Genomic DNA, 25,627 nt, shown 5'->3' on the forward strand with positions numbered 1-25,627 from the left:
CTGTTTTAAAGAATATATACCTGCAATTGTACGGTCTGTAGCTTTAATTAGCTAATTTACTCCATTTTTTGTTAACTTTGAAGACTTATCTTTTTTTTTCCTAAAACAAAAAGAGTCTTTTTTCTTCCATAAAATATGAAATTTAATAAGAAGCTCTAACTGTCCCTTAACGTCTTCTTTAAGAACAAAGTTTTAAACTAAATGAGTTTTACCAACACTGAAATTTGTTTTTGTTTTTTTTTTATCAAATAAATCTTTTATTTCATTTTTAAAAGATTAAATTGTTGTTATATTGTTCTCTGAAAAAAATTATTCTTAAAGTTCCTTGAAAAAAATATATTTTATCACTAAATTAATATATGAAAAATTATTAAGTTTGTCTTTTGTGTTATTATTTTAATTCTAAATTTTATTACGAATAGCAAAATAAAATAGCATTTTAAATATTTGTGTAATTAATTAAATAATAAAATTTTTAAAATTTAATATAATAGTACGCTGGTTTTTTAAGAAATATTTTTTTACGAAAAAAAACTATTACTATTATATTTGATAGCCCAATAAAATTTTCATTTTAGCTGGAGAATTATTGCCTTTTTTTTTCCACCGAAACAAGGACTCGTTATTTTTTTTGCATGTCGTGTCAACATATTATTATTTGATGTAAGCTGTATTGAATTTCTTTTATTATGTTGAATTGACATATTAACTTCTTTAGAAACTATTTTCCTGACACCTTCTTTTATTAAATTTCAGGATTTTTACCTATTAAATATAAAAAATTATTAGATCTCATCAATTTTTCATTAAACTTTATGAGTTGTTAACAAGTCAACCATCCAAAACTTCTTATATAATGGAATTAAGTGAATATTTTATCGATGTGTTTTCGAGCTTAATATTCCATACCGATATTATACACGTTAAAAACGTAACCAAATAATTTATAAATTTTTAAGCTGATCCAAAATGAATTAAAAATCGCTTAAATAAAAAATTAAAAAAAATGTATACTTTTTATGGTTTTGGTTTAATTTTCAGATGTTTTTTAAAAACTGAATCAAACTTAAACTTAACCAAATAGCATATATCAATTATATTAATTTTATTTAATAGATGTTAGCATTATTGTGCTGTTAGTATTATTTTAAATTCATAATGATTATAATATATGATTTGGGTTGTGATAATTAATAATAAGTATTAAATAATTTTTATATTTCTTTTGTTTTATAATTAAGTTATATATTTTACTTTCATATGTTAATAAATATGTATTAATATAGTTTTAAATAGAGTTAAATATTAAGTGATACATAAATTATTATTATGTTACAGAAGTTGGTAATATCATTTTATAATAATACTAAATATAAGTGAAATTAATAATTTTTAACTAAAATATGTTAAATAAAATATTTTTACATGATAATTATGTAAATTTAGTTAATTTATTTTGAATTATGACAAAAGATTAAAAAAATTAAAATTAAACTAAATCAAACTACATCTATATTCTATGTTTGATTTGAACAATTTTGTATCTAAAAATCAAACCAAACTTTACCACAGCCAGTAATATCATAGTAAGTTAAATCAAAAGACTAGTTAGCCCGTGATGCAAAATGTATTTAGGAAATAGGAATAGCATCTTTATAGATTTGGACAGAGGGTGATAATATTGGTTTTCAAACCTGTGTTTTAAAATAAGCATTTAGGTTTAATTGCACTCTGTCATTTATTTTAAAGTTTTTTCAAATTTTGTCACCTAATTATGAATTGATGAATTTTATCACTTAATTTTTAAATTTCACACATTTTATCACTTAAGTTTATTTTTATATATTTTACCACCTAATTTTCAAAATTTGAGGCATTTTATATCCTAACTATTTTTTATGTACTTTTTGGATGGATACACAAAAATGACTATTATGCCCGATGGCCAAGTTCCTCTGCTCCTATAAAAATCGAAGACTAATGTTATTTATATTTGTGTCTTAGATAGGGCAGAATTTATCTAATGCTCTGTCTAGATCATCAAATTTAGTGATTGGGGTAGTTAACACGTATTTTTCCATATCTTTTTAAATATTGTATCTATTCTGTAATAAAAAATTATTATATATGTATTCAAGTAAATCATGCTTCTTTATGTAACTATCTACGGTACTGTTTTGCTTTATGACAATGCATATGAAAATCTCTGGGTTTTTTTACTCCACTTTCAAATTCTATATTTTATAAGTTAAGAAACAAAATGCAAAAAAAAACTTAATTACCTTTGTTTTTGAAGTAACAAAGAAGAATATATATCATTATGGATTGTGTCTAATGTAATGGGATGTTACATTTAATGGTATCAAAGCATTTCTTTATTGTTAAAGCATAGGTTTGATCTTTTCTATTTTGTGTGTCCTTGTGTTCATCGTTAATGAACAAGAATAGAAGTTGTTTGTTCTTATATCCTCCATTGAGAAGCAGAAATATAAGATACATATGGATGCCCTAGGCAACTTTCGCAACAACTTTAAGACAACTCACAACAACAATGAAGAATGGTTTGCGCAATCAATAAAAGACTCTTCTTAGAGTAGATCTAGTGTTAGTCACCGATCTTAGTGTAGTGATTTAGTGCATGTTGTTTAGGTAGGTTTTAGCTAAGAAAAAACTTGGTACTTAAGTGGTTCAGGGTGACCTACCTCTCTTTGTGATTCTATCTATTGGATTGATTCACAGACTAATTACACTCATTTGACATGAGGTTATATTCAAAGCAACAAAACTAACACATCTATTTTATGTTTCAAGCAATGGCCGAGAAAGCATCACGTCCAAACAACACTCAACAAATCTTAGAAATGATGGTTGCAATATTAAAGGCATGTAAATTACCAACTATAACATGTTTTTGACCGAAATATCAAATTAAAATTTATTAAACAAAATTAAATTTCTTTTTGGTGGAATTATATAAAACCACCAACATTGAGAAAACTTCTCCATCTTCCATGGTGGCGAGCTAATGGATTGTTGGAGGAAGTAGTCGGGGCTACAACACCAAGATCTACACTAAGACCATCTCCAAGGTTGATTTTCCAATTGTCTGTTTAGGGTTTTCACTGATTTGTACGTTGTCCAAGTCAACTCTATCATCATCACCAAGCCTTACTCTGGGCAAAAAAAAAAATAGCACATTATAATTTTCAAGGATGAAAAAATAGAAGAAACTTTTTACAGAGACTAAATCTAAACTTTAATAATTTCACAAGAAAAAAAATATATTAACCGATAATGTTTAGAGATTAAATAGTGAGACCTAGGGGAGTTCTAGCGTGCCATACCAACATGGGTTTGGCACCGTGCCATACCAACATGAGTTTGGCTTCATGCCAAAGTAATTAAAGCCATTGAATTTTTGTAGGTCGACGAGATCAAAATAGGGAGACTAATTCTAAAGTTTGTGTAATTAGTTATTTATATTTGAAAAAAAATAGATCTTTGGGTTTGCTTTTCAAATATGCTTTCTAGGCTTAGACATATGTAAGAAGCGTGTCTCATTCCCTTTGGTCCTTGAATAGTGTTTTCCCCCTTGACTCACAAGCCATTTTCACCCAAAAAAACACCATTATTTTTCTCCTTCTCCAATCTCCAAACGAAACTCTCTCGTGGAAAGGTTTGTGCCCACCGTCGTCGTAACCTTGTTTGTCATTGTTTAACAAGTGGTTTTTGTAATTAGTGCGTTTTAGATGTTGTGAGTCGTGGTCATTGGACATTTAGTTGGTGTAAGTCGTGGTCATTGAGTGTTTAGATGATGTGAGTTGTGTTGCAGAATGCATAAGATAAATAGTTGTGCTTATTTGGCACCTGCAATTAGTATGGTGAGTAGTCGTTAATTTCATTGTTTTTGTGATTTTATTAATTTTTTTAATATAGCAACATGGACTTTGAAGAAATATAGAAAAAAGTTTAATGTAGTGAAGAGATTTTGATAGAAATGGTTTTTGTTCTTATTAATAATGGAGATAATGGTTGTGATTTTTAATGCATAATTTTAGACCTCCTTGAGATAACATTTTATTTTTGTGTAAGCACAAAATATTTTACTTAGTTTTTGGTTATGGTTGTTGACAAGATTTGGTGAAAATATCTTTTGAAGTGGACAATGAGGTCAATGCTTGTTATGATGGTATGCAATGGAGGATAAAAAGATGAAGAGGAAGGCGAAGATGTAGTGCAAGGTGAAGAGGAAGACAAAAAGGAATGGTGTTGAACTAAGGATTGCATAATTGTCAATGGACTAGATGGCATTTACTCAATTAAATTTGATGATCTGACATTTGAATATAGGTGTAGTTTGATTTTGCTGACCTCCAAACCACATATGACTTCTATTGTTGGTAAGGAATATTGTATAGGTTTTATATACAAAAATTCAATAAAGTCAGGAATAAGAATGGGGAGGTAGTACAACAAACATTTGTTTGTTTTTTTGCTAGGTATCGAGTAAAAAGGGGTTTCACTTTGGTGACGAGAAAGTGTAAGTCTAAAAATCATACAAGGTGTGGGTGCACGACAATGTTTCGTGTGCATGTTCATATTGTTGCAGGTTGTTGGTACATTATAGACAATATTTGATTTTGATTATAATCATGTGATGTTAGAGCAAAAGTTATGTGCATTGCTACCTGAACATAGAAAATTGGATGTGTCTTACACGATTGATGATGAAAACAAGCTCCAACATCTATTTTGGTGTGACTTCGAGAGCCAAATGAATTATCAGGTATTTGACGATATCCTAGCATTTGATGTACATATAAGAAGAACAACTATCCCTGTCCACTTGTGGTGTTATCCGGAGTTAATCATCATAATCAGATAATAGTGTTTACAACAACTTTAGTAACATGAATCTAAAGAAACATATATGTAGTTGTTGGAGCAATTGTTGGATGCAATAAATGGGCGAGATCCAGTTTCAGTTATCACATATGGTGATCTTGCAATGAAGAACACAATCAAACGTGTGTTATCAAATGTGCATCACTAATTGTGTGCATGACATTTATTGCGTAATGCATCGACTAATTTGAAGAACAATGATATTTTGTCATATTTGAAAAGATTTGTGTTTGGTGACCTTGAAGTTAGCGATTTTGAGTAGAAATGGAATTAAATGGTTACAAAATTTGGGTTAGAGAAAAATAATTTGGTGAGAGAATTTTATGACAAAAGAAATATGTGATCTGCCACTCATGACATTCATGAAAATTTCTTTGTGGGTAATAGGACTACATGACGTTGTGAAGCATTCCATTCTCACCTTAGGAAATATGTGGATTCTAGGATTAGTTTGACTGATTTTGTGCAACAATTTCAAAGGTGTTTAAGTTATTTTCGTTTTTGTGAGATTGAAGCTGACTATGGGTCTAAAGTTGGCAATTCTCAATTAGAAACTGACTTTGTTGGCATTGAGCTATCTACTGCTAAGGTCATGACTAAGGAGATGTTCATGGAATTTCAATTTAGTCTTAAAAAACATCAATGTTAAGGATTGAAGAATGTCGAGAAACAGGTATGTGTTATGTTTACACAGTTGTGAGGTATCATTCTTCTGCTATAGGACATGTATTGTATTCTCCTTCATGTGTTAAATTTAGATATTATTGTCAACGGATAGAATCAATTGGTCTAGCATGTTCCCACATCTTAGTGGTACTTATCTTGTTAGATTTCAATGAGTTACCAAGTTGTTTAATTCTTGATAGGTGGACAAAGAATGTTAAGGAGGTAATTCGTGGAAAATATTTGGAAAGTTCAACTTATTGGGATTCTCATTTGCTCACTAAATATGCAAGACTAGTTGAAGTTTCTGGACAAGTTGTCACTATGCTTATTGTGACAATGACGAGTACATTATTCTGTTACAATTATTCACTTGGGAGCTTAGTCGGTTGAAGTTGAAGAATAAATCTGCAGATGTAAGAGGAATCAAGCATACGGTAATTGTGGTCAAATAGGACACAACATGCATTTGTGTGTTGAAGCACCTTGAGGAAATATACCTGGTTTTAGTTATTGCACTTTAGTTCAATAGGAGAATTTGGTAAGTGTGATATTTTTTTTATTTTTATGATCAACTATTGTTTTTCGTTTATTGAAGCACCCTATAGAGATATACTTTTTATAGTTTCCATGATTATTGGTTTTATGATCATCTTTTATTTTTTTTCGGTGTTTTTATAGTGCTTATATGGTAAAGAGAAGATGCACAACACTTCATGTTGTTTTGAATTTTAAAATTTTTATGCCTGTCATTAGTAAGATAAATTATTGTCCTTTAAGTCAATCTTGATTAATGTATTGTTTGAAGGATTTTAATTGTCCAAAGTGTACATTATTAATGAATGCACAATCATTTTGAACTTTAATAGCTTCTAAAGTCTTTAGATGATAGTATCACATGATGAATATTAGTGTTCCAATTGATAAAAGTTTTTGTGTTCCAATTGATAAAATTTTTCGTGTTGCAAGTATTCCAATTAGTAGGGAGCATTTATTCGACATGTGTTGTTATGTACTAATGTACCTTTAACAAGGCATTATTTCCATTTGAATATATTTGTTATGAAGAAAGTAGAAATAAGGGAGACTAGAATGACAATTGCCTTTCTTTATTCATTTTTGTTATGCTCTATGGTTGCTTCACCCTAAAAAAATTAGACCTCAACTGAGTCTTCTTGTAGTGGGATAATAAGACTTAGTTTAACGTGTTATCTCAATGAACCAAAAGGTGATCTCTTAAATAACACTAGTTAGCAGTAATATCGGCCATCATAAGCCACCACATTTGTAAGCACTAATACAACAATAAAATTATATGCCCTAAATTGTGACGTTTTTGGACTAGGAGTAATTAAACATGATGTCTGACTCACAAAATTGTCTAATGTAAATTAGCCTTTGCATGCAAGGGTTATTGGGCAACAAGTTAATTTTTTACCCATCACAACAAATAATAAAGGCAAGTGTAAGATAAATTAATTGTAGACAAATGAGATTGCATTACATAATTAATTAAGTTATGATGTAGCAAATATGACTAGAAGGGTTTTAAGACTGATTACATCACAAAGCTAATTTTGAATATTTCCAAAAAACAATGGCATTAATTGATCCCAATTTTGCTTGATTGGGATTTTCTAAAAAGTAATAAAGAACCCGGAAAAAAAAACTCTCAATCAACCGTTGATTATGACCAAGGTCATTCTTAAGGGACAATGTACTTGTCCATAAAGTTGGCTTGTGCATGTGTCAATAATGTTGGTTTGTGTTTATTGTGATTTCCTCCATCTTTTAAGCTCCTTTTCCATAAAGTTAAAAGAAGTACACATTGTATGTGACAAATCAACCTTTTATTTAATGAACTTTTATTGCTTTGAAATTTAAAAGTTAATATCCTATAAAAACAAACTATTATTATGTACAATGGAATTAAAAATTTAACTACAATCAAATTATATGACCCATAAGACAACCAAAATACACCCATTTGCTGTCACTAATTTTGCACCATTTGGATACAAGGCACCCTAGATACAAACCTTATCTTAAAGACAAATTAATCTCATTGGATTTGAACCTATTGATCCAAATAAAATCACTCTCATTCATGATTGACTCAATGACTCCACACTGGAGATGTACACTCTACGCACTTCAATCAATCATAGGACAACTCCAGTATAGTTCCCTTGATTCATGTTGAATCACATAAAAAAAATCACCAACCCATGTGTTCCATAGAAGAGATACACGATCACTTAGTAATTAGGCCTCTGTGTATTAAAAAATTACCTACCTACGAAAATTTGGGTGGGCTTAAAATAGCTATATACAAAAATTTAATATGTTTGTATTCAGGTTGAAAATTAAATGACTAAAATTACTACTTTTAATATTAAAAAAATCAATGTTCTGTCAGATTAACTTATCATTTGTCATTCACGTCGCTATTTAATTGATCAATTTTGTAAATGTATAGTGTCACATACAATGAATTGAAAATTTTCAAATTACTTTGAGCTTTTGTCTTGTTTTTTTTTTCTGCCTCCCTTTATGGTAAGGACACTATTGTAAATACCAATGTTCCACTACAATGTTTACTTGCAATCTCCATCTACAATTCCATAAACCTCTTAATACCATATTTGTGTAGTCATGGACACAAAACCATGGGAAGGTCTGGATATTGATAACCCTAACCTCCCATTGTTTGTGAAAGGGAGTATCTCCAATGCACCATCCATCATTTCAATACTTGTGGGTGTGATTCCAAAAATAATGAACAATTGTGTAGTAGAAGAATCACTATCAACTCAAGAATTCATAAATCGTGTCAAACATGAGTATGAATGGGATTTTCTTGTCAAACCTTGGATTAGAGTTGTTCAATTTTTTAAATCAACCGGTATTGTATTAATAAATTTTAAAGTTAATTATTTTGGTATAATACATTAAATGATTACTTAATGTTTATGCAAACAAGCTTAGTTAAGGAGAACGAACCATATGGGACTACAATAAGATCCATTCATCCAACCATGGATAGGATACCAATATTGATTGGATACATCATAACAGTCAAACCTAATGGTCATTGAGACTTATTTGTCACTTTGAAGGTCATAATAATTGAAAATTTATGAAATTAATTTATTTTAATAGGTATGTAAATTATATTTGCTCATATTTTATATGTTGTTGCAAGATCTTACAGACAAGATTATGCGCATCATGCATCATAAAGTGATTGAGTATGTTGATCATGGGAAAGACATTAGTGTTGGTTCCGTGTTAGCTTTGCGTAAGGTATCTATTATCATTTTGTTGGCAAGTATTCTATATGCTATACTTTATAAACACTCAAATAATATGTTATCTCACTCATCTACCATGCATACTTGTAAATGCAAGTTTATGTCTTTTGTCCCTTCTCTTCTCCTTCTAATTGTTATTTAAACATTACATTTCACAATGTTTTTAAGGTATACATAATTCCTAAAATAATTGTCCCATTAAGGCGTATATTTTGTCAAATACTACCTTTTTTACACGATACACAAGTCTTTTCCGTTAAAGATTGAGGTCTTTGTCACAACGACTACATGTAGCACGACAAATAAAGCCTTTCTAATGTATTATTGTGCCTACAACTAATAATGTTCATCCATCCAACTACTTATTGACTTAAATTTTATTTTGCAATGTCTTCCTTATATGTGCATTATTATGTTTGTTAACTTATCATGCAACATGTTTGGAAACTTGTTGCTTTTTTTATTTAAGTACTATTGCCTCTAATAAGCACGCTTCATCTTGGTTTATTTTTTAGTTAGTCTGGTGTAAATGATGTGATATTTGTTTTATTTTATTATTTGTTGTGGTTCTATTATTAATTTTATTTCACATCCCTTGAAAAACCAAATAAACAAATTACACAAACGAAAAATATGTATCACAATGTGGTTCAACAAATTTTAATAAACATAAAATGCTCTTCACGGGTAACATTGGATTAAATTATTGTATGCTCAAACATGTGCTCTTCAAGGGTTACATGATATGTGATTAAAAAAATTACTTTTACACTACCAACCAAATTATTTGACTTCCATTTTATATAAGGACTTATTATTCTACACACAGTATCGTTCTTGCACTGCTCGTTGGTGCCCAAAATGTGTGACATGTTCATAAAGCTCATTGGCTTAATATCAACTTCCACTACCTCCCCTTAGTTTTCATAACAAGCATGATTGAGCCATACATGAGGTTCACTACAGTATTCCACATTGCTAAAGTACTATTCCAAACCTAATATTTACATACATTCCATTGGTCATAACGATATGAAATTTTAACAACATATTTCATATAGCTCATTTGATTTTTATTACTAACAATGATTGTATATTATATGTTTTGTTAAAAAAATATCACGTCCAGAATTACATGACAATTCCTCATTGATTTTATCAACAATGGGGATACGAGATTAGGGAACAAATATTCCTAAGGAGGGAACAAAGCGATGCATTCACATGTAATATGGAACCTTGGGGTCAATGAGGACACATAACTGATGGGGTGGAAGACATTACAATGTTTCACAACATTGAGGAAACTATGTTGATACAGTTTGCATACCTCTGAAATTGGTCCTTCAACATTACCATTTTCACTAAATTTGAAGACACTAATGATTCTGAAGAGGTGGATGATGAGGAACTACTTTGGCAAACTACCATAACTCAATCAATGGATAAATGAGACATAGCAATGGTATGGCACAAAGTCAAACTCATTCACTTTACCAGGTTTCCTTTTTCATTTTGGTGTTATGAATATTTTAACACCTATAATGAACCATGAATACAAGTTCCAGAATAGGTTGTTCATTATATATCCAGTCAAATGCTAAAAGAAATATTTGTAATAGTGCCAAACGAAAGTACAAAAATTTAGCCCCTAATATGGAACCTGAATATTAATGTCTAGTGCCAACTAGGGCTGGCTTGGCTAGATTTCATGTTAACTTTTGCAATCATTGCCAAGGACAGGGTCAACTTCTTCAAGATTGCTAGTACCAACACTAAAAGATTTGGCATGAACGAGGATGCTTATGGACACCATTAATGTAGACTTTCATTTTAAATGTTTGCAATTTAGTTTCTAAGTTTTTTTTCATTCTCTTCAAATATGTATAAAAATTTATTTATTTTGATCTACCATTTTGCACTTATATTTTAACATCGCCCCAAAAGCACATTATGTCACTCCAGTAAGTCCATTAAGGATAATATCATACCAACCTAAATGAAACATAAAGTCCATTCAACTAATTTGAGGTTTATGACAACTACAAAATTAAAATTTTCAAAATACTTTATTTTTAAAGTTAAAAAATTTCATTATTTGATAAATCAAATTCACTAACTATCATTATATCCAACACTACAGGATAAATACAATATCCAATGCACCTACAGCCTTAATAATTATTCATAAAAGTAAGTTACAAAAATTTAATTTAATAAAAGCTCTAGCAAATCACCTCATACAAAAAATAAACCATCAAATTTGAAATTAGTATACACCAATAAATTAATATATTAATGTTAATTAACTCATTATTTCAAATGAACATATTACCTATATTAATTCAAATTCACCTGAAATGGAATATATCTAAGACATATTTTTCTGGAGATAAGGGGTCTCCAGCTTGTTAATGGTTCAAAGAGAGGAAAGGGGGGGGGGGGGGGAGAATGGTATTTTTTGGGTGAAAATGGCTTGTGAGGCGAGGAGGAGTCTTCGAGAGGGAAAAAACGCTTTGTAAAGACTAGAGGAAATTAGACATGCTTCTAACACACGTCTAAGCCTAGAAATCGTATCTGAAAAGCAGGCCCAAAGATCTATTTTTTTAATATATAAATATCTGGTTACATAAACTTTGAAATTAGTCTCCTTGTTTTGATCTTGACAACCTACAAAAATTCAATAGCTCTAATTACTTTAGCACAGTGTCAAACCCACATTGGTATGACACGTTAGAACTCATCATGAGACCTATTTGTAGGTATTACATGGTCACTAGAGGGACGATGTTTTGCAGGTCTCCCCTTATGTTCGTGTCACACCTTTAGTGATCAAGAACCCTAATTTTAAGTAAGCACAAAAGGCATATGCCAAGACAAAGAATCCAACTATGTAATTATTATGTAGTCATTATATTGGATGCAGTAAACTATTTTATAAAAGAAGGATTGATACAATGATAAATAAGTTGTATGTACTTTAGAAAAAGATATCAAATTTTAAATTTTAAGAAATATAAATTGGTTGAAGAGCTTCTTAATTAAATCAATGTCAGAAGAGTAATAAAGCTTAACTATATAATTGGTCTCTTATTTATATTTTAAGATTTAATTTTGTCCCTTAATTATTAAAATGTTCAATTTAGTCTTTCAATTTTTAAAAATGCAACAATCATGTCATTTGTGTTAATTTGTGACGTTGACTAATGTTGACCCATCTTCTTCTTCCTTTCCTTTCACTGAGCCAACCTCCATGAACTCAGTCCAAACAAGCACCACGACCACAAGCCACCATCATATAATGCATATCGTTGTGTCACAAACCGCCATTGCCGCCCGAATCCAACCGTGCAGCTAACCTCCACCAAGAACACAAACATTGTTGCGCCACTAACCTCTTCCATGAACCCATATATAATAGCGCACAAACACTGTTGTGCCACCAACCACCAAAGACCCAACTCTCGATTTTGGTCTATTAAGAATGCCTTTCACTAAATTAGTTGAGGGCTATTGTAGATCTTTAATTTCGACCAAAACCCATCCTAAATGCCCTATTGTTCATTTACAAATTTGAATGAATTTGCAAAAGCATTGGTTCTAGTGTGTTCTTAGCCAGAATTGTTTGCTAATGCAAATAAAGAAGTTTTTTTACATCGATTTCTATAATAACCAATTTAAAAATACAACTCTTTACAAGCGATGTAAAATTATTGATATTAGTCATTCAAATTAACATGTCTAACAAAAATGGTATAATTGTTTTATTTTAAACAACTAAGGAACCAAATTGAACCTTAAATTATAATTAAATGACCAATTATATAATTAAGCAAGTAATTAAAAAATACTGTTCGAACCGAGTTCTTCTCCAGATGCAAGTGTGCATCTATAGCCTAACCAGTCACAAACTTAACTCATTTTGAATTTGCATATACCATACATTATGCAAATACTCAAAACGTTGTTGTTTTAATTTTTATTGTCTTTTGTAAATAAACTTAGTAGGGAAATTGTCCATGCTAAGTTTCTGGGGCATTAACTACGGTTGTGTTCGACAAAACTAGTTGAAAAGTTACCTGAAAGTTGAAAAACTAGCTTATTAAATTATAAGTGTTCGATGAAATTAGTTGTTGAAGTAGTTGAAAAAGTGTAAAATGATAGAAAAACAATAATACCATGATTTATTTAAAAAAGGTAATAAGAAAAATAAATAAATATATTGATAAAAGTGGAGGAAAATATAAAAGTCGGAAGCTAGTATTTTAAAAAATGTTATTTCAAGTAGCATTTCAAAAAAATGCTAGAAGTTACTAAGAAACTACTAAGAAAAACTTACTTACCGAACAACCAATTAAGTTTTTTAGCTAATAAAAAAAGTTAGAAGCTAACTGAAATGTCTTGCCGAACATAACCTACATCAGCAATAGTGAGTTTGATCATCTCATTGTTGAAGAAGTTTTTTAAATTGTAAGGCCCTACAAAGGAAGGTGGTCCATTCCATAACGCCTTAGAGAATTGCTCATTGATCTTCTCAGTTCCGTGGATAGAATCCCACCATACATACTCTTCAACATTGTCACATAAGTTGTACTTTCTAACTTTCATTGTTCCACCACAAGTGAAGATGCCTCCAAATGGTCCACTTCCATAACAAGCATTAATTTTATCTTTAAAACCTTCCATAAAGTTCAAAATTCCATTGGTTATTAATTGTGATTGAGATAATATTGGTGATAGTTAGGAATATTACTTAATGGGCTGCAAATTGCAATACATACCATAATTTGTGGGGGTTATCTATTCTATCAAGAAGCCAATCATAGAAATTAGAGTTGGAGTGCATGAATCCTTCAAGGAAATGCTTGAGGCTTGTGAGAACATTATTCAAAGCATTATTGTGTGCTAGATCAAGAGCAAAAGCTGCTTCAAAAGAATCACTTTTGTTGGCTTTCAAGTATAGAGCTATAAGAGCTAACAAACAACCCAAAGGATACAAACCTAAGAACCCAAACTTTCTAGCCCCTTTCTTGTGTAGAGTTTTTTGTACACACAAAATGAGAATAACTTGTTAGTAGATTCTTGATTATTGAGAAAGCTAATTTTGTGAGTAAATAGTGAATTCAATCGTCCCTAAATTTGTATCTTGATGTAACTTTAGTCCCTAAAACTATGAAAAATTAAAATAAATTCATTAAGTTTTGTTGGATTTTATTTTGGGAAATACCCATTTTGGTCCCTGAAAGTGTGAAGCGAAGATAGATAGATCCCTAAGAGATGGAAAATTCAAATTTAATTTTTAAATGTGCATAAAATTGCGACAGATTGGTTCGACAGACAGATTAATAACTATCGCAACCTACCTCACGACGGGACGGCGAAAGCAAAATCGATAAGCCAAAGCATCTGTCTCCAAGGGAGAAAACGAGCGGAGTCGCCACCAATGTTTATTTGAGGAAAACATTAGAAAAACCAAAAAGAGGTCTGCAAATTTTGAAAAGAAGGGTTCGAGAGTTGTTTATGCATAGGGAAGGTATTAGCACTCCACGCGCTCGTCACAAGGGACGACAACCTTTAATCGAGTGTGCAAAAACGTGACTTCAATATTATTTATTTTTTCTTTTTATATTTTTTTTTGGGTCGATAAAGGTGTCGCCCTTGCTCCTACGTATCCTTAGGTGCGATGAGGAATTCAGACCTACATAGTTCTTTAAGTTTGAATGTATCTGTGTTAAATTGATTTTTATGTTTTTGAAAGATTCATTTTAATTGCAAACAAAAAAGTCGTTTAGGGCATTGGACCTTGAAACGATGTTTTAAATTTTGAAAAGTGGAGAGAATCATTAAGACGTTGGACCTTGAAGCGATCTTTTAAATTTGAAAAGCGAAGAGAATCGTTAAGGCGTTGGACCTTGAAACGATCACAAGTGATATTTGATAAAAAGAAGTTAGTAATGAGTTGGTTTTATCTTGATTTTGTTTATTAACTTTCAATCTTTTTAAAGACAACTTTACAACACTAGTGATCAGTTAAGATTGAACTTTACAAAGAAAAACGAGATCGCCGATGATGGATGGAGAAGATGGATGTACACATAATAACAAGAGGGACCCCTAAGGGTACATAAATCACATTCAAATCTTAAAAACAAAACTAACCGATGATCACACGAAGAACACCAAACAAGGAATGATGTAGGGAATGATCGCGGTCACGATTCGGTAATGCCTCGACTTCATTTCCTCTTCTTTCTTCTCCTTATTTCTTAATTCTCTCAATTTCCTCCACTTCTGAACCTAGAAACCCTTTAAAACATCCCTAGGATGCCTATTTATAGGGAAAAAGGTCACTTTGGGGCAGTTGCAGCTCGCCCAGGCGAGCTAAAACTTAACCTTGAAGCAATGAGCTCGCCTAGGCGAGCTGGAGCTCACCCAAGCAAGTTGGTTTCTTCACCATGAAACTATTTGGTGGCCTAGGCGAGCTAGAGGCTAGCCTGGGCAAGCTAGGGTCCAGGAAAACCAAGGAAAAGACCCTTTTGCCCCCTTTTTTTTGGTATTTTTCGCATTCTTGATCAAAACACTAAATGATTATTTGTTTCGCACTGTAACTCGCGTTCAACACCGTAAGTCAATTGGCAAGGATCAAAAGATCAACGAACGATAGTCCCAGACGAAATTATGGTATGACAATAACAAATTGGTCTCTTAGTTGTTTGCAATCTAATGTCAAATTGGTCATAAAAACATAACTTATTGTCAATTGTTTGTTAATCATTATAACTTAATGACAAAATCGTCTCAAATTTAACGGTAGAACTAATTTGTCGCACTTTTTGTACATTCAATGACTAAATTTGAATTTTTTTTATCTTTTATGAACCAATTTATCACTGCATCACACTTTTGGAGACTAAAATAAATATTTATCCTTTTACTTAAGTCCCTGAAATTAATTTCTTTTTCCATTTTGATCCCTAAACATGTTATAATTATCACTTAAGTCCTTGGAATAGGGAACAAAATGAGAAAAAAGATTAATTTCAAGAACTTTAATGACATCCTAAAAAATTCAAGAACTTATTTGAGTTTTTATTTATTTCAAGAACTAAAATGACAATAATATAAAAATTCAAGGATTAAATTGGTCACTCTTCATTTTGCAGTTAATAAGGCTTACTTGGATTGCGTGTGTCAAGTTTCCAATGACTATCCCAATAAAATGTTAAGTATTGTAGCTTTCGTACATTTTTGGGTTAAAAAGATTAACCCACCCATGTAATCGTTGATTCCTACGCTGATGAAATAAATTGCTTCCGAGATCAATTCCTTTGCCTTCTTCTTTCCAAGCTTTTCTGCTAGTGATTTTCTCACTTCTTCAAAGTACCTTAATTGTGTAGGAAGATCAATCACCTATATACAAATAACAACTTATTATAGAGTTCTAGATAAATCTTGCTCACAAGTTAATTACAAGTCACATAGATATACAAGGTGGAAAAAACTTTGTAACAATAAATAATGTTAACATCTATAATAACAATCGTTTCAATATCACGTTATATATATTAACTAATATTAATTTACCAGCCCCTGATTGGTTTCAGCAAGAACACCAGCTCCACCAGAAGCAAAGTTGATACCGTTACTATATATAATCAACATTTGGTTGTAAAAACGGAGGAATTTGTGGCAGCTTAGCATATTCAGTTGCATCAGCATGTAAAAAAAGGTTTAGCACCCGCCAAGGACTAAGTATAACATTGGCTTCATAAACAAGAAAGGTTCAACAAGAACATAGAACTTTTGAATTAAGTAACTAATATCTTAATCAAACGTGTTCGTTAAAAACGTGTTTAATGATATCCTTTAAAATCAAAGATCATTGAACTATTAGTGAAAATAATAGAGTTCTTCATTTGAAATTTAAACATGAATTAAATATATTTTTGGTCTCTATAAATTAATATTTTTTTTGGTTCATGTTTTTTTTTAAATTTTAGTAGAAATTGATATTTTTGTAATTTTTGTTCAGGTAAGTTATTTTTTTTATTTTCAGTTCTTGTAATTTTATATTTTTTTCAATTTTATTCTCAGTAAGATTCTAATTATTTTTTCATTTTCATGTTCACATTGATCAAAATTAAAAAAAAAATACAAAACTTACATGAATGAACTGATAATGAGTACAATATCTTAATGATATTGAATTAAAAATAAATAAAATATCTTAAAGGAATCAAAATTGGAAAAACACAAACTTAATTAAAGCACTAAAAATAAACAGATTTTTTTAGGGACCAAAATTAAAAAAGTATGAAATTAAATATAAGGACAAAAAAACATATGAAGCCTTTAAACATTGAGAAAAAAAAAAAAAGAAAAAAAGAAAGAGAGGATGTTAAGGCATACCTATAAAATCTACCATGACTCGGCCATTTGAGATCGTCCAGTGAGTTCTTCAAAAAACCATATATTGTTGCAATCTGCTTTGTTCTCAGGAACAGTATCTATGCAGTTGTTGTTGCCACAGTCTACTGTAGAGTCTCCAAAGATGAAAATGCCTTAGTGGTGGTGATACTTGCCTTGTTTATGAGGCCCTGGGATGCGATGCTGAAACTCATTGAAGCAATGAATTGAATTAAGGTTATGCACATAACGGAGCAACCCAAAGGAAAATTTTGCTTTGGCACCATCTTGAAGACAAAAGATTTTTCAATTAATCCACCTTTTCATGTTTGTTCTACTGTTCTTTATATGCATACTATGCTTTCGCTTGCAATGCAATATTGATGCAGTGGTCCAGTTTATGTACGTAGTTCATATTATATATGCACGTTCATCACATGATACATAAAAAATGTTAATATGGAAAGAGGATTGTAATTGACAAGCGACAACCAAAGGAATTCGTGGTGAATATTAAAATGCAAATATTGTTAAGTAGTGTGTAGTATAAAAGCTTACTGTGATTAGTTTGATTAGTAAGTGGACAACTACTATAAGTAGTGTGTAATAGCATTCTGTTAAATAATTAATGAGAATAATTCATTTTTTTCATCATCTGTGTTAGCATTCCATCTTTCCCTCTCAACTTGTTTTTAGTTTCCCTAACAAAGTGGTATGAAGAGCCAAATCAAGATCCATCTGTGATCTGTGACCATGGCCTAGAAAAGCTCAACCATCTCTCTCCCCACAACCCTCCCCATCCTCGACGACAAGAACTGGAGTCGGTGATGCATCCAGATGCACGTGATTCTTGGGTATCAGGAGATTTTGGAGATTGTGGAGGAGGGATTCTCGGCGCTCGACGAAGCTCCCACCACTGCAGAACGCACCGCCTTCAAGGAGAACAAGAAGCGGGACTGCAAGGCGATGTACATCCTTCATCAGTGCGTAGATGAAGCCCATTTTGAGAAGATCGCTGAGGCATCCAGTGCTCATGCGGCTTGGGAAATCCTGGAAATGGCGAATGAGGGAGCGGCGAAGGTTAAGAAGGTGAAATTGCAGACAATGCGACGGCAATACAAGTTGATGGCGATGGAGGACTCCGAGACTATTGCAGCGTTCTTCAATCGCGTGCTTGTCCTCACGAATGCGATGAAGGCATACGGCGAGGAATTGAAGACCTTGACGATTGTTGAAAATATCTTGCGGTGTTTAGCTCCAAGATTCGACCATGTGGTTGTTGCCATGGAAGAATCCGGGAAGGAGGAGTCCATGACAATTGCTACGCTTCAAGGTTTTCTCGAAGCTCACGAACAACGCCTACTAGAGCATACCACAGGTCGAGCTTCGGATCAGGCCCTACAAGCCCAGTCTTCACGAAAGAACGATTTTCACCGCAAAGGCAACAATAGGGGCAAAGTGAAAGGCAAAGAATACAAGAGTTCATCAGGAAAGGGTTCTGGGAATCATGAACCCTCAAAATCTGATCAAGAGCCAGCTGAATCATTAGGGCGTAGAAATGGGGGAAATCAAAGGTATCGGGGCAAGAAGAAAGTGATTGATCGCAAGAAGCTGAGGTGTTACAATTGTAACAAGATTGGTCATTTCTCCTCTGAGTGTAATGCCCCTGCCCAAGGAAATCATCATGATGGACATGGTGGTAATGAAGCCAATTTGCTCAAAGATGATGTTGATCTTGATGAAGATCCTCCTATGATGATGATGATGACCACCAATTCAGATTCTGGCAGTTCAAGAACATGGTATTTGGATTCTGGTTGCTCGAATCACATGACAGGGCATAGGAATTGGCTGGTAAATTTTGATGATTCAAAAAGAAGTGTCATTTGATTAGCTGACAATAGAACAATTGTTGCTCAAGCAATGCTCTCCTCTCATATGTCTTGTTTGTTTCAGGTATGAAGAGTAATCTGGTGAGCATTGGTCAATTGGTTGAAAAAGGATTCAAACTGGCAGATTGTGGGGTGCTTAAGTTTTGTGTGCCACACAAGACCTGGCATTTCATATAGTGTGGGAGTGGTGAGTAGGTTCATGAGTGATCCTAGAAAATCTCACTTGGTTGCAGCCAAAAGGATATTGAGGTATCTACAAGGCACTTCCAGTTTTGGAATTCTATTCCCATATCAAAAAGAGAAGGTTTTTCTACAGCTTGTAGCCTATTCAGACTCGGACTGGTGTGGGGACAAGGTGGATAGGAGGAGTACAATGGGTTATCAGCGGTTTTAAGTCTGGTTAATATCAAAGCCAGATATGGGTGGAGTGACAAAAGCTTTAGTTCACTACTTCAAGTAGTGCACGACATGCTTCCAGAGGAAAACACATTGCCTAAAAGTTACTATCAAGCAAAGAAAATATTGTGTCCCATGGGTATGGAGTATCAGAAGATTCATGCTTGCCCAAATGACTGCATATTGTACAGACATCAATTTCAAGATATGTCGAAATGCCCTAAGTGTGGGGTATCACGGTACAAACTCAAGGATGATGAGGAGGGTAGTAGTGATGAAAACTCAAACAAGGGCCCCCTAGCGAAGGTGTTGTGGTATCTTCCGATCATTCCAAGGTTTAATCGTTTGTTTGCTAATGGAGACGACGCAAAAGACCTTACATGGCATGCAAATGGGAGAAACTGTGATGGAATACTTCGTCATCCGGCTGATTCCTTGCAGTGGAAGAAGATAGATCATTTATATCCGGATTTCGGCAAAGAGGCAAGAAATCTTAGGCTTGGACTAGCCACTGATGGAATGAATCCATATGGCAGTTTAAGCACGCAACACAGTTTGTGGCCAGTTTTGCTAGTGATTTACAATTTGCCTCTTTGGTTGTGCATGAAATGAAAATACATGATGTTGTCTATGATGATAACGGGCCCAAGACAGCCAAGAAATGACATCGATGTTTATCTCAATCTCTTGATTGAAGACCTTACAAAGTTATGGAATGAAGGAGTTTTAGTGTTTGATGGGTTTTGAAATGAGACATTTAATTTGCGTGCAATGCTTTTTTGTATCATTAATGATTTTCCACCATATGGGAATTTGAGCGGTTACAGTGTTAAGGGCCATCGTGCATGCCCCATCTGTGAAGAAGACACAAGCTACATACAACTGAAACATGGAAGAAAAACAGTGTACACTAGGCATCGGCGTTTTCTTAAACCTCATTATCCTTATCGATGATTGAAAAAAGCATTTAATGGAAGTCAAGAGCATGAAAATGCACCGGTACCGTTGATTGGTGACCAGGTTTTCCAGCGGGTTCAACACCTGAACACAATATTTGGAAAGATCCAAAAGAAGGACAAAAGTAAGACTTGCATATGGAAGAAAAGGTCGATTTTGTTTGATCTTCCGTACTGGGTTGATCTAGATGTTAGACATTGTATTGATGTTATGCATGTGGAGAAAAATGTATGTGATAGTGACATTGGGACCCTCCTTAACATTCACGGCAAGAAGGAAGATGGTTTGAATACTCGTCAAGATCTAGCTGAGATGGGTATCCGAGCATCGTTACATCTAAGGTCTGATGGTGGAAAAATATACTTGCCTCTAGCATGTCAAACTTTGTCCAGAAAGGAGAAGATCAGTTTTTGTCAGTGTCTACGGCGGGTCAAAGTTCCACAAGGATACTCTTCAAATATTAAGAGCCTTGTGCATTTAAGGATCTTAAGTTGGTAGGCTTAAAGTCTCATGATTGTCACGTCTTGATGCAACAATTGTTATTAGTGGTCATACGAGACATTTTGCCTAACAAAGTCAGGCTTGCCATAAATCGGTTGTGCTTTTTCTTCAATTCCATATGTAGCAAAGTTCTTGATCCTGTGAAGTTAGACGAACTGGAAAATGAGACTGCTATTATATTGTGTGAGTTGGAGATGTATTTTCCACCTGCATTCTTTGACATCATGGTTCACTTAATTATTCATCTAGTCAGAGAAATCAAATGTTGTGGTCCTGTTTATTTGCAATGGATGTACCCGGTTGAGCGATACATGAAGATCTTAAAAGGGTATACCAAGAATCTGCACCGTCCGGAAGCATCTATTGTTGAAAGGTACATTGCAGAAGAAGCCATTGAATTTTTTTCAAAGTACATTGAAAAAGCTAAACTTGTTGGGCTTCCCGAGTCTCAGCATGACGAAAGAGTGAGAGGTAAGGGTTCAAGAGGACTGCATGTCATCACTCCAAGTGTAGAAGATTTGCAACAAGCTCACTTGTATGTGTTGAATAATAGTAATGAAGTTTTGCCATACATAGTTCATCATGAAAGTTTAGTCAACCAAAGTAATCCAAAAATGTCAAAGAACTCAGTGTTGAAAAAACATAACAAGACTTTCCTAGATTGGTTTAAACACACAATCTTGGCTGATGATAATGCTTCTGAAATGTTGAGAAAGCTAGCAGATGGGCCTAAAAGAAATGTTATAACTTGGCAAGGATATGATATAAACAAGTATTCCTTCTATACAAAAGCACAAGACCAAAAAAGTAAAATGCAAAACAGTGGGGTTACCCTAAGGGCTGAATCTCAACACTTCGCTAGTGTACATGATGACAATCCTTGTGTAGCTTTCATCCCTTACTTTGGTTTCATTGAAGAAACTTGGGAGCTTAACTATGTCAAATTCACTGTCTGTGTTTTCAAATGTAAGTGGGTTGACAGTAATACCAATGTGCGGACTGATGATGTTGGATTTATGTTGGTGGATCTTAACAAACTCGCTTACCAGAATGATCCTTTCATTATGGCAGAACAAGTGAAACAAGTATTTTATGTCGAAGACCCTTGTGATCAAAGGTGGTTAGTGGTTCTACATGGGAAAACAATAGGTGTCAATGTTGAAGATGATGATTCATACATTGATACTTATGTTAGTCATTTGTCCACACAACTGTCACCTAATGTCGTCGGAGAAGAAACTGACGGTCCCCACAACAAGAAATTAAGAACATATATGGGGATCGTTGCTCGTGATAAGGTGGATGTCACATACGACAATTGGAAGCATGTCCTATTACTCAGAAGGATTTGATATGGGAGGATATTCAGGTATCATGTATTATTTCATGTTGCATATTGTTTGTTAGCCAAATATTTGAAATTAGTAATAATAAAACCTAATTTACTCTTTGTTAGGCTGAATTTGATATCCCTGAAGAATCTGATGTAAGGACAAAAAAGAAAATACTTCAGACTGTGGGGGAGCGGTGGAGACAGTTTAAGTTTGATTTGACGTCAAAATGGGCACTTGCAGCTGACAAGGATAGTGTCGATGACACTGTATGCAAAATGTACGGCATTATCAAGGAGAAATGGACCCAATTTTGTCAGAGCCGCAAAGACCCTTCATGAGAGGTAACTAATTTGTGATTTTCATTTTTTTTAACTTTAAATTAACTTATTATAATACATTGTAATCATGAGTTTCATTAATGTTTCATTTTTGCAGGATGTGCGAAAAAAAAAAGCACAAGCCATCCAAAAACAAAACACTGCCCCTCACGTGATGTCTCGTGGGGGTTATGAATATTTAGAAAAGAAGTTGATGAATGTGAAGAGAAAGAAAAAACTAGAGGAAACTACTCAATCCGGAAGCTCTGACACCGTCATTGATCCTCCATATGGTTTGTAATATGCTTTGTTCCCAAGAATAGTATTTATACAAGATAAGTATTCGAATAGGACAAGAAGATGCATATGAGGACACCTAGTGTAACATATCATATGAAGCTGAGTACCCTTTTGACCATATGCTCACATATTTCGTACAACACGTCTTGGTCTTCAACATATACCAGTGACGAGCATCATTCGGTCACGGTTATAGTCAATAGATTCACTTTAAAGATAATTATTTGGTCAAATCTAAACAAGATTAAGAGACATATTACCTTATTGAATCAAACATGCAGGTAAAGGCCTAGTTACACTACTAGAAAAACAATATTCTACGACTAGAAGACGACATTGGTTATTCGGGGACCATTGTAAAATACACGCGGTGGCATTTTTGTAAATACCACAAAGCGAACGACATCGTTCTTGGAAAAGACCGTAGTAGTATTTGAGTGGCTCATTAAATGACTATGTTGCCATAAACCACGTTGTAGTATACCCATACAAGCATTCATTATAACATCGTTTGTTAACACAACACATCTTTGATTGTATTTTTTAAATTGTGTTTTATCTCCAAAAACCTTCATCTCAGAACCCTAGCTGCGTAACCCCATTCATCCCTAGCCGCGTAACCCTCTTCATCTCAGAAAAAGGTCTTCATCTCCGCCGTCGTGGCGAAACTATGTTGTGGGTCATATGCGTCCTATCAGAGGTTCCATTTCTCTTCCTTCTTTTGCACTGAAGTTCCAATCGTCGTTGTTAGGGTTTTTCCTTGTCGTTGGAGAGAGACGTGTTGGATTCGTGATGACAACCCTATCCCTGACCGTGACCTTTGCCTTTGCCCATGTATGGAGTTTTCCTATCCTCTGCTTTTTTTTAGGTTAAATAATTATTCACAATGATTTAATAGCAACGAATGATATCTTAAGTCATCTTTCTACTGATGAAAGATCTTCCGCCAAATATTCTAAGAACATATTGTTTGCAGAAGTAGAAAATTGATTCATCATTCATCTCACTCTTCTTGTAGGCATAATGATTTTAATAATGCAGTGAAAGATTTTGGAACCATCCCATATGAAGAGGACTATTTTCCAGATTTGTTCCCCTTGCAAGTTAAGATATTTGTTTCATAGGAAACCAGTTTACTGGTAGCAAAGATAAGCCAAAAGGTTGAATTAATGATTTACTTGAATTGTATTTTCTATTTTATTTAAAGTAGATTTGTATAAACAGTATTATTGCTGCTCGAATTGATAATAAGTGGCATGATTTCAGGAAAATGTGGCTACCTTTTATGAGAAAGCTTGTGACATTTTCAATTCTGCATATATCCCTGTAAGTTAGCTATCTATTGATTTTATTTTGTTTATAGCTTGCTCTCTCCAAATGGGTCGACGCTAAGCCTGAAAAACCTAGTACGCCTCTTTTCTTTTTTCATTATTTTCATATTAGTCAATCCCCCCCCCCCCCCTCTCATTCCCCTGAATAATTAACCCTAACATTATGTTCATGTATTCTGATCAAAGTGTTCAATTTTCTTTCTTCAGCTATTTGTTCAGACACCCTAGAGCAGTGATCTGGAATAGTTAGAAGCTATAAATGCATAAATCTTTGAGATCTGGAAGTTCATTGTCATTTTGAACCTTTCTGTGATGTTTAATTCCTTTGTTTTTTCTCTCTCCATGAAATGGAACATGAACTGGATTTTGATTTGCATGGTTAATATTGTAATAATAAAAGTTTAAACGAATGATTTAGAACTTATTGACAAAGTGGTTGTGTAACTTTACTCTGCTTCCAGTTCCAGGTCCTGAAATGAGAAAGCTGTCCAACTATGTTAAGTTGGGTCATAAGTTTATGAAATAAGTTAATTCATGATTATTTATATAGCTTGTACATGCGACATAATATTCATTATTTAATGATGCATTCATGATTCACCATGTGTTTGTTGTTTTAGATTGAGAATGAATATGGGGAACAGAGTAAGTTGCAAGGAGCTGCTGGTCAAAACTATGTGAATTGGACTGCAAAAATGGCTGTGGAAATGGGAACTGGGGTCTCTTGGGTGATGTGCAAGGAAGACGATGCCCCAGATCTAGTGGTAAGCATTCTCACTCTTCATCTTGAAAGTTGTATAATACTAAAATGAAATCTTCTGATAGTCCATTAGCATACCTTGGTTTTCTTTTTGTTTTTTCTATGAATATTATGATTATTTCGCATTTCTTGGCATAATTGTTTTCTTTGACTGTGTTTTGCTTGCTCTGGGAAATGTGAGCCTTACTTCTTCAATCTAAATTTTTTATTTCGAATTCAATTGAGGTTTCTATTACCCTAATTTCGGTTTTGGTATCAAATTTTTTCCTTGGCAGGGGTAGCCATTTTGATAGCTGACACCCTAGTAAAATTGTTGTACAAACACTGCATAATGAAAATATCTGTCATCAAATTCTAAATTATGTTCAAAATTATCAAAGCAATATAATAGTAGCTTGCTTAGCCTATATAGAATTTCGAAATACTTTATGAATCAATAATGAAACATTCTATATGGAGATAACTATATAGAATCTCGTAGGTGTGCTTAGGTATGTCTTGGCTGATTTTGTGGCTCATAACTGAATTATTGTGTTCTTTCTATTGTTTAT

At 33.1% G+C, this 25,627-nt stretch overlaps 1 pseudogene; it reads right to left on the reverse strand.

Moving 5' to 3' along the window:
* Positions 1-13,262: 13,262 nt before the first annotated feature.
* On the reverse strand, positions 13,263-17,575 carry LOC114368109 (annotated as a pseudogene).
* Positions 17,576-25,627: the final 8,052 nt, after the last annotated feature.

Source organism: Glycine soja, chromosome 9 (genome assembly GCF_004193775.1).
Source record: "Glycine soja cultivar W05 chromosome 9, ASM419377v2, whole genome shotgun sequence".
NCBI lineage: Eukaryota > Viridiplantae > Streptophyta > Magnoliopsida > Fabales > Fabaceae > Glycine > Glycine soja.